Source organism: Triticum urartu, chromosome 2A, assembly GCF_056163025.1.
Source record: "Triticum urartu cultivar PI428250 chromosome 2A, HENAU_Tu73, whole genome shotgun sequence".
Classification (NCBI taxonomy): Eukaryota; Viridiplantae; Streptophyta; class Magnoliopsida; order Poales; family Poaceae; genus Triticum; species Triticum urartu.
In genome coordinates, this window is record NC_141874.1 from 620,313,705 (window position 1) to 620,323,917 (window position 10,213).

General features: G+C 40.4%; 1 long non-coding RNA gene across 3 annotated transcripts; it reads right to left on the minus strand.

Moving 5' to 3' along the window:
* Window positions 1-949: 949 nt before the first annotated feature.
* On the minus strand, window positions 950-4,540 carry LOC147986252 (uncharacterized). 3 transcript variants are annotated; one of them, XR_015617125.1, is made up of 4 exons: window positions 4,105-4,538; window positions 2,967-3,998; window positions 1,820-1,877; window positions 950-1,190 (listed from the first exon to the last, which is right to left on the minus strand). It is a non-coding gene; the product is annotated as an uncharacterized LOC147986252 (long non-coding RNA). The 3 variants fall into 3 exon arrangements; XR_015617124.1 differs by lacking the exon at window positions 950-1,190 and having other exon boundaries at window positions 1,630-1,877; window positions 2,967-3,078; window positions 3,824-3,998; window positions 4,105-4,537; XR_015617123.1 differs by lacking the exon at window positions 950-1,190 and having other exon boundaries at window positions 1,630-1,877; window positions 4,105-4,540.
* Between the last annotated feature and the right edge of the window lie 5,673 nt (window positions 4,541-10,213).

Genomic DNA, 10,213 nt, shown 5'->3' on the forward strand with positions numbered 1-10,213 from the left:
TTTTTATTCACCACATGATATGTGTTTTTCTTGGAGCGTCTTGTATGATTTGAGTCTTTGTTTGTTAGTTTACCACAATCAACCTTGCTGTACACACCTTTTGAGAGAGTCATACATGAATTGGAATTTGATAGAATACTCTATGTGCTTCACTTATATCTTTTGAGCTATATAGTTTTGCTCTAGTGCTTCACTTATATCTTTTAGAGCACGGTGGTGGATTTTTTTAATATAAACTATTGATCTCTCATGCTTCACTTAGATTATTTTGGGAGTATTAAATAGCATGGCAATTGCTTAATAATAATATACTTGGTATTCAAGATTTGTAAAACTTTCTTTTGAGTGCGTTGAATACTAAGAAAAGTTTGATGCTTGATAATTGTTTTGAGATATGAAGATGGTGATATTAGAGTCATGCTAGTTGAGTAGTTGTGAATTTGAGAAATACTTGTGTTAAAGTTTGTGATTCCCGTAGCATGCACGTATGGTGAACCGTTATGTGATGAAGTCGGAGCATGATTTCACTACAAGAAATATGTCAAATTGTGACCACCACTATTGGTCACTGAATGGTCACAAATTTCCATTTGTGACCTTTTTGTGACCAAAAGCATAAGGTCAAAAGCTGGCCGTTTGGTCAAAGACGTTTATGACCAAAATACGTCTACTGTGGCGTTTTGGTCACTAGCAACCTCCCCAGGCCACGTAGGCATCCAGCGTGGCAAGCTGATGTGGCACAAGATTCAGCCCGGCCCAGTTCGGTATTTTACATGGGCCGAGCCCAACAATTCAGCCTTTTTATATATTTTTTTTCTTATTAATTTTGGTCAGCTATATGGGCCAGGCCCAACTATTCGGCCTTTTTGCGCTGGTCCCACTGGTCATATTGGTCCCACTTGTCATGCTGATATCACAATTGGACCCACACATCAGAAATTTCAAAATTTGTCAACCAATTTTCATAAGTGGGTCCCCCTGGTCAGGTTTCCATTTCATAGGTATTGAAATTATATACACATTCAATATTTCAAACATATTATAGAGCAAATGAAATTCATCCAAAACAACACTAAATATTACAATACATAATATGCTACTCTGACCAATATTACACTTTGCCTGATATTACAATACATAATATGCTACTCTTGCTGATAGGCTTCACGGCTTCACACTTCATACTTCACCTATGCAAAAAAAGAATAAGAACCTGTAGGCAGCATCAAACATAGCTTATAAGCAGAATTGACAATAAGCTCAATTTAACTGGTCAACAAATCTTCCATCTATATTTCTATCAGCAGCACACTAGATAGGCCACACATTTATTCCTACAGTACAATGACGAAAAAACAGATTATGGTGCCTACCAAGTGAGGTAAAAACATATTATCAGCAACACACTAGATAGGCTACACATCTATATTTCTATCAGCAGCACACTAGATAGGCCACACATTTATTACATTTACATGGTGGTGGCTGGCTGGCAATCATGGCTGCTAGCTCATGCTGCCAGTGTGCATGCACATCTCCCCGCTGGAACCAACCCAACCCAAACGAAGCAACAGTAGCAAACCACACATGTACCAGTAAACTTCAGTATGAAACAATTCCTCGCCAAAATAAACTACCAAATCGTTTCCAAGAATTTCGAAGAAACCACCTCAAGTCGATTCAGCCAAGGATATTATTTTCCACAAGCAAAAAACTATGGTTCAGCTCCCACATGGGCATGGGGTTTTGGGGTTTCAAGACACAAATCACAGAACTGGATGGGCATATAGAAGGTACACTATGAATCTACGGCGTCAACCTGCTGGAGTTACTTGTCCTCAGTGATGAGCAGCTGCTTACTCCTTGGGCTTGGTCATCTGGACAGCCAAAAAAACATGCAACTGTAAGAAGATGGATTGATGGTAAAAAGAGTGAAGAATTGTTATTCAGTGAACAGAAAAGAATATGTACATTATAATACTGCAGACAAGAAAATAATAATCCTAATATGAAGATAAGTGTTTTTCTTATTGATGGCTGTAAGATGGACTGATCGTAAAAAGAGAGAAGAATTTTGATTCAGTGAACAGAAAACAAGACGTTATTATTCAGCTGTGATACTCGATATTTGACAAGTATCGATATTTGACAAGTATGGTTTCATGTATACTCCTACAAGTTAGGCAGAGCAATGTACAAGATAAATCGTTTTATATAAAGCGTGTCCAATCAATATCCAAAATGCTATCGAGCAGAGCATAGAAACAGAGTCCCAAAAATCTAATTATCTGCTGCGGCGACAGCCACGCAGCAAGCCAGCAGCGGCAGGCTGGGGCGAGGGTTGGGGAGGAGGCCAGTGTTCTCAGGTTATTAACATCTCTCCAAAAAGAAAAAAGAAAACAACTTAAAATATTGAGTGTGGTAGCAACATCTACTTTTTACTGGAGTTCCAGTTCAAGATGGCCAAAGGCCACTTGGCACCATGGAACCTGCACAATTTCCATCATATATATGAATGAGTTAGGAAGTAAAGTAGATTTGAACTACCCAGCCTCATATATATATATAAAGTGTGTTGCACTGCTGCTATAGAAAGTTTCATAGGCTTCCAAGTGAAGGGATACACGTTGTTCAACTGTCGTGTTTATTTTTTGTTGTTGGGGAAAGCAATAGCTTAATCAGTTCACTTCTCTAATAGTATGAACAGCCTATCACTCAAACAGTCCTTGAGTGCTAATATATTATTGTATTGGTAAAAGAAACATGTCACCACAAATAGCTTTAACAGTTAGCACAATTTTTTATTAGAGAAGTTCAGAGAGAGATTTGAGAAATCTATATTAGAGAAAACTTGAAGACAACATACATAATTATGAGCTTAACAGTTACTGCCATGACCATATCACGCAAGCTACAACATATAAATTAATTAGCATTAGTATGATGTTTATGGACAGAATTTCTACCTTGCCGTCCGCAAGAAACATGACGGGAGGTCGAGGAGATTTCGAGCGGCTCCGTGTCAGCTTCCATCACCACGATGAACTCAGATGTCCCGCTGTTAAGAGAACTTGGTCGCTGTGGAAAGCAAGAAACAAAGATTAAAATCACAGGAGGTGAAATTAACAGGAAGGACCAATGGGCACTGCTAGGGATTGGTCACCTTCATGGGGAACTGAACATCCAACTAGTTTTAGTCAAAGTCTTAAGCATATACATACATACAAATTGAACCAAAAATCATATGCATGTCTGTACAATTAATTGCAAGGCTATCCAACTTGCAGTTGGAGAGAGTACAAGCTAGTTTACTGGTAATATAGCACATCAGCCTACACAACATTCAGGTTCTCGCACGAATGCTAGTAGACAGACAAGAGTTGACCACAAACAAAGAATGAATCCATCGTATTATGCCAGTAGTAGGTACAGCTTGGCTTCAGTCATAGAAAGGGAACATGAGTTTGCTTGCTTGAACCAAAAGGTTCACCATAGGAATTGGGCATCCAACGTGTTTTAGCCAAAGTCATAAGCATGAACAAACAAACATACGTACAAAATGAACCAAAACCCATATGTTCGTGCAATTAACTACAGGTGCTATCCAACTTGCTATTGGACAGAGTAGAGCCTGATTTACTAGCAGCCTGACACAAAATTTTAACTCTGGGCTTGGTGCATGAATCCTAGTAGAGAGACAAGAAAGAGTTAACCACAACAAAGAATTCATTCATGGGATTATTCCAGTAGCAAGTACTGCTTGGCTGCAGTTTTAGAAAGGGGACTTGAGTTTGGTCAAACAAAAAGAAAAAGTGACGCATACTTGTTCATAGATAGAAACTAAACATCCAACGGCAACGGCGGCGCCGAGGCGGGTGGACGGGCGGCAGCTTGGGTGATCTCATCTGCTAGACCATGTCGCTGATGAGCTGCACGTGGCTGCTCCGGTGCCTCTCCACGAACATCCTCGACGCGCCTGCCACCGTATTCTTCCACGTCTGAGCGCGCACGCACGCGTAACCAACCAACACATCATTAGCCGAGGCGATCGAAATTGAGGTACAGAAATGGAGTGACAGAGAGACGGCCAGCGTATTAGCTTACCCGCTCCAGCGCAGCGAGGAAGTGCGCGACGCCGGCCTCGTCGAGCCGCGTGCCCTGCTTCGCATATGGAACATGGTCCTCCTTGGCGTCAGGGACTACTTGTCCTCCTCTCCTTTCCTCGTCCGGGCGACGCGGCTGGGACATGGTCTACGGCAGCGTAGGCCTCGTCGGCGCTGATGACGTTGAAGAGCACCATGAGCATGGCCCCTAGCAGCGACCCCGCCGTGCGGCCGCCTAGCACCAACGAGCTCGCACCCGCCCCCACTCCGCTTCGATCTGGTAGATCAGAATTCGAGGAATCTGATTCGGGCCGCGGGGTTTGGGAGTAGAAGGAGGAGGGTGCAAGGTGGGATGCGGGAGCTTCGAGAGGGATCGAGAGGGGCGAGATAGATCCGTGGGAGGGAGAGGGGAGGACAAGCTCGACCTCTTCTACGGTGAGGGTCATCGACGATGGGGGTGGGCTTGGGGGCGGCTGTGGATCGAGATCTAAGGGAGGGAGAGGGTGGCGGCTGTGGGTGTGGGGGAGGGAAGGGGAGGGGGAGAGCAGGAGGGCGTGGGGGAGGCCATGGACCACGGCGAGCTCCGCTAGACGGAGGTGGCGGCGGGAGGTCGGGTGATGGATATGGCGGCGGGAGGGAGGAGGGGAGCGCTAGGGTTCGCGCAAGAGGGAGAGAGGCGAGCACGAGGGGTGGGGTGGGGTTCGGGCATGAGTGAAAGGGGAGGTTGGGCCATGGAGATGGCGTGCGGTGGGCTGTATGAATGGATCGATGGACGGATCTTTGCCATGTCATCAATCCATGCCACACTGATTCCACCAATCACAATTGAGCTTATGTAATTCTGTCTTTTCCTTTTACTTCTCTTGTATTTTTTACCCTCCTATTTAGGGTGAACATTCAACATATTGTCATTTAATAGCTTGAAAATGTAACAATATTGTGCACATGTGTGTATATTGGGACAACAAACAATGTTGATTTGAGGGGTTTTCACTTTCTTTGCACAAAATATTATTTTTTCAATTTTTTGAGTGCCAATAATCGGTTTTTTGTGAAGGACCTATCATATATTTGTTGAAAAATTGGACCAAATCAATTTTCTAAAATACTAGGCCATATTTAATGCACAATTGAAAAAATGGTTGGGTGTCAAAAGTTTTTGATCCACCTCTGGTGAAAAAGACAAATTTCCGCTGATTCGGTAGGAAGCGGGTCAAATTTGAACTGCGGCTGCCTCGTAGTTTGCTCTTTATTTTTTCCAAAAATCATTTCTATGTACAAAAGTATCTATTTAATCAGAGAAACACCAAAAAATTCCAAGATTCAACCACTAGCTAGGAACGGTCATTTCCGTCGTTTTGACCGCATTATGAAACGAGCATAAAAATTTCAAAAAAAAATCAAAAAATTGGAAAACCTTCGCATTGTGTCATTATATGTGACCAAGTTACCAGGAGAAATAATAAACTTGTAATACGGCAATTGTTTTAAAAAGTGTTCTCAGAAATGAACTATCATGTGTGAAGATTCATGGCTTTCAACCTAAATGATCAATCTTATGGCCACATTCATGGCATAGTTTGTTCAAATGATCTCATATTGTGCATAAGGGTGATATTGGAATGTCAAACAATGTTGCCTAAGGAAGTTTTCATTTTCTTTGGACGAAAAAACTATTCCATTTTTCGAGTGCCCAAAAGGAGATTTTTGTGAAGGACCTATAATATATTTGTTGCAAAATTGTACCAAATCAATTTTCTAAAATACTAGGACATATTTAATGCACAATTGACCAAATGGTTGGATGTAAAAAGTTTTGATCCACCTCTCGTGAAAAAGATAAATTTTCACCGATTAAGTAGGAAGTGGGTCAAATTTGAACTGCAGCTGCCTCATAGTTTGTTCTTTATTTTTTCAAAAAATCATTTCTAGATACATAAGTATCTATTTAATCAGAGAAACATCAAAAGTTTTCCAAGATTCAACCACTAGCTAGGAACGGTCAAACCCGCAGTTTTGACCGCATTTTGAAACGGGCATAAAAATTCAAAAAAAAAAATTTGGGAAACCTTCACGTTGTGTCATTATATGTGACCAAGTTTCCAGAAAAATAATAAACTTGTAATACGGCAATTATTTTAAAAATGTGTTCTCAGAAATGAGCTATCATGCGTGAAGATTCATGGCTTTCAAGCCAAATGATCAATCTTATGGCCATATTCATGGCGTAGTTTGTTCAAATGATCTCATATTATGCACAAGGGTGCATATTGGAATGGCAAACAATGTTGCCTAAGGGAATTTTTATTTTCTTTGCATGGAAAATTCATTTTCCATTTTCCGAGTGCCCGAATTGAGTTCTTTTTGTGAAGGACCTACCATATATTTGTTGCAAAATTGGACCAAATCAATTTTCTAAAATACTAGGCCATATTTGATTCATAATTGACCAAATGGTTGGGTGTCAAAATCCTTGATCTACCTCTGGTGAAAAAGACAAATTCTCGCCGATTTAGTAGGAACCGGGTCAAATTTGAACTGCAGCTGCCTCATAGTTTGCTCTTTATTTTTTCAAAAAATCATTTCTAGATACATAAGTATATATTTAATCAGAGAAACATCAAAAGTTTTCCAAGATTCAACCACTAGCTAGGAACGGTCAAACCCGCTGTTTTGACCGCATTTTGAAACGGGCATAAAAAATTCAAAAAAATCAAAAATTTGGGAAACCTTCGCATTGTGTCATTATATGTGACCAAGTTTCCAGGAAAAATAATAAACTTGTAATACGGCAATTCTTTTAAAAAAGTGTTCTCAGAAATGAGCTATCATGCGTGAAGATTCATGGCTTTCAAGCCAAATGATCAATCTTATGGCCACATTCATGGCATAGTTTGTTCAAATGATCTCATATTGTGCACAAGGGTGCATCTTGGAATTCCAAACAATGTTGCCTAAGGAAGTTTTCATTTTCTTTGCACGAAAAATTCATTTTCCATTTTTCTGAGTGCCCAAAATGAGTTTTTTTGTGAAGGACCTACCATATATTTGTTGCAAAATTGGACCTAATCAATTTTATAAAATACTAGGCCATATATAATTCACAATTGACAAAATGGTTGGGTGTCAAAAGTTTTGATCCACCTCTGGTGAAAAAGACAAATTCCCGCCGATTCAGTAGGAAGCGGGTCAAATTTGAACTGCAGCTGCCTCATAGTTTGCTATTTATTTTGTCCAAAAATCATTTCTAGTTACATCAGTACCTATTTAATCATAAATACATGGTTTGGTGGCGATACGTCGAGGTTTGGGCGGTGGCCAAGGCCCCCAACTCTAGAGCACGTAAACTCGCATGCCCGCCGCGTGGTCACCGCGTGACCGTGGCTTTGCCATGTGTTCTGGGTAGCCTAGGCATGTCTAGTGGGTTGGGCACTCCCCAGGTAGGTGATAGGAAGAAAATCACAACATAAGATTCTCACGAGGAGACCGATCGATGCTCAAACATGAATAAGCAGCCAAGTGTTTGATTAGCGGTACGAGAAATGCACATGGCCAATGGGTGTGAGTTTTCGCTGAGGATGATCATCTACTAAGGAGAATGTCTTCACAAATGTTTAGCTCAAAAGGAGGATCCTTGGTGGTACTTGCTTTGCAAAGTATCACACTAGACAAAAATATGAATGTTGAAGCTGGGCTCAAAATAATGAATGGATTGAGTTGAAATTTAGTGGAGGATGGTTATTTGGGCATAGGAAAGCATTGTAGAAAATTGATACCATTTGGACATGCCAAAGTAGTACTTCCTTCACAATGCTCTTCTATGGACAAAAACTTGGGAAAACCAGTGAGAGATATTGGATGAATTAAAGGAGCTAAAAATTGGTGTAGGTTAGTTACATAGGTATGGTCATGTGCTGGTAAATTTTCAGATCATTTGGGTAAGCCTAGCTAGTACTTACTTCACAAAGCTTCTCTCGAGGTAGAAACTTTGGAAATTTCCCGAGAAAGATTTACTAGGAAAATTGAGCTGAATATTATCATGTGGCAATGATTTGGGTATGGAAGAGTGCCCGAAAAGTTTGAGGGTAATAGGAGGGGTCTATATAACACTTGCTTTGCAACGTGCCAATTTGGCCATAAAATATAAATTGAACCTGGGCTCACATAGATGATTTGACTGAGCTGCAATTTGGAGGAGGGTGATAATTTGGGCATATGAAGGAACTGTATAAATTTCATGTCATTTCGAAATATAAAAAAGGTACTTCCTTCACAATGCTTCTAGGTGGACAAAAACTTTGGAAATTTGCCGAGGAAGATTTGCTAGGCAAATGGAGCTGAATTTTGTCATGCGATAATGATTTCGATAGAAAAGAGTGCCCAAAAATTCCAAGGGCAATCAAGAATATATAAATAGCACTTCCTTCATAAAGTGTTGTTGTGAACAGAATAGGAAAATGAATATTGTTGAATTAGTTTTGAACTAGGCAAGGAAGTACTTTTACATATTTGATGAAGATATGACCCAAAGAATTTATGAGATTTTTTTGGGAATTTTGGGAATGACAGAAATATAGGTTGCTTCACAACCTAGGGCAAAAACGGCCACATGGACATGGCACATAGGCAAAACTGATGAGGTGGTGCCTAGTCATAGCAACTCACCACAATTTACAAGGCTATGACCATCTATATTGGTCGTTAACAACTAGAAATAAGGCAGCGGACTAGCGATGTTTGCTTTATGACCATTTCCTCTAATGAAATTATGACCTTTCTGACCAAAATGGTCGTTATGGTTTAGGGTTTAGAGCCCCCCCCCCAGACAGCTTTTGACCAATTAGTCTAAAATGGTCATAAATTTATAACCAATTCTTCGAGGGTCACTGACAGAAGGTCATAAGTTGACATATTTCTTGTAGTGTTTATTTATTGATTGTCTTCCTTATGAGTGGCGGTCGGGGACGAGCGATGGTCTTTTCCTACCAATCTATCCCCCTAGGAGTATGCGCATAATACTTTGCTTTGATAACTTCTAGATTTTTGCTATAAGTATATGAGTTCTTTATGACTAATGTTGAGTCCATGGATTATACGCACTTTCCTTCCTTCCACCATTGCTAGCCTCTCTAATACCGCGCACCTTTCGCCGGTGTCATACACCCACCATATACCTTCCTCAAAACAGCCACCATACCTACCTATCATGGCATTTCCATAGCCATTCCGATATATATTTCCATGCAACTTTCCACCGTTCCGTTTATTATGACACGCTCCATCATTGTAATATTGCTAGCATGATCATGTACTTGACATCGTATTCATGGCAAAGCCACCTTTCATAATTCTTTCATACATGTCACTCTTGATTCATTGCATATCCCGGTACACCGCCGGAGGCATTCATATAGAGTCATATTTTGTTCTAAGTATTGAGTTGTAATTTTTGAGTTGTAAGAAAAAATAAAAGTGTGATGATCATCATTTTTAGAGCATTGTCCCAAGTGAGGAAAGGATTATGGAGACTATGATTCCCCCACAAGTCGGGATGAGACTCCGGACGAAAAAAAGAGGCCATAAAAAAAGAAGAGAAAAGGCCCAAATAAAAAAATGAGAGAAAAAGAGAGAAGGGACAATGTTACTATCCTTTTACCACACTTGTGCTTCAAAGTAGCACCAATGATCTTCAAGATAGAGAGTCTCTCATTTTGTCACTTTCATATACTAGTGGGAATATTTCATTATAGAACTTGGCTTGTATATTCCAATGATGGGCTTCCTCAAAATGCCCTAGGTCTTCATGAGCAAGCGAGTTGGATGCACACCCACTTAGTTTCTTTTGTTGAGTTTTCATATATTTATAGCTCTAGTGCATCCGTTGCATGGCAATCCCTACTCACTCACATTGATATCTATTGATGGGCATCTCCATAGCCTGTTGATATGCCTAGTTGATGTGAGACTATCTTCCCCTCTTATCGTCTTCTCCAAAACCACCATTCTATTCCACATATAGTGCTATATCCATGGCTCACGCTCATGTATTGCGTGAAGATCAAAAAAGTTTTGAGAATGTCAAAAGTATGAAACAATTGCTTGGCTTGTCA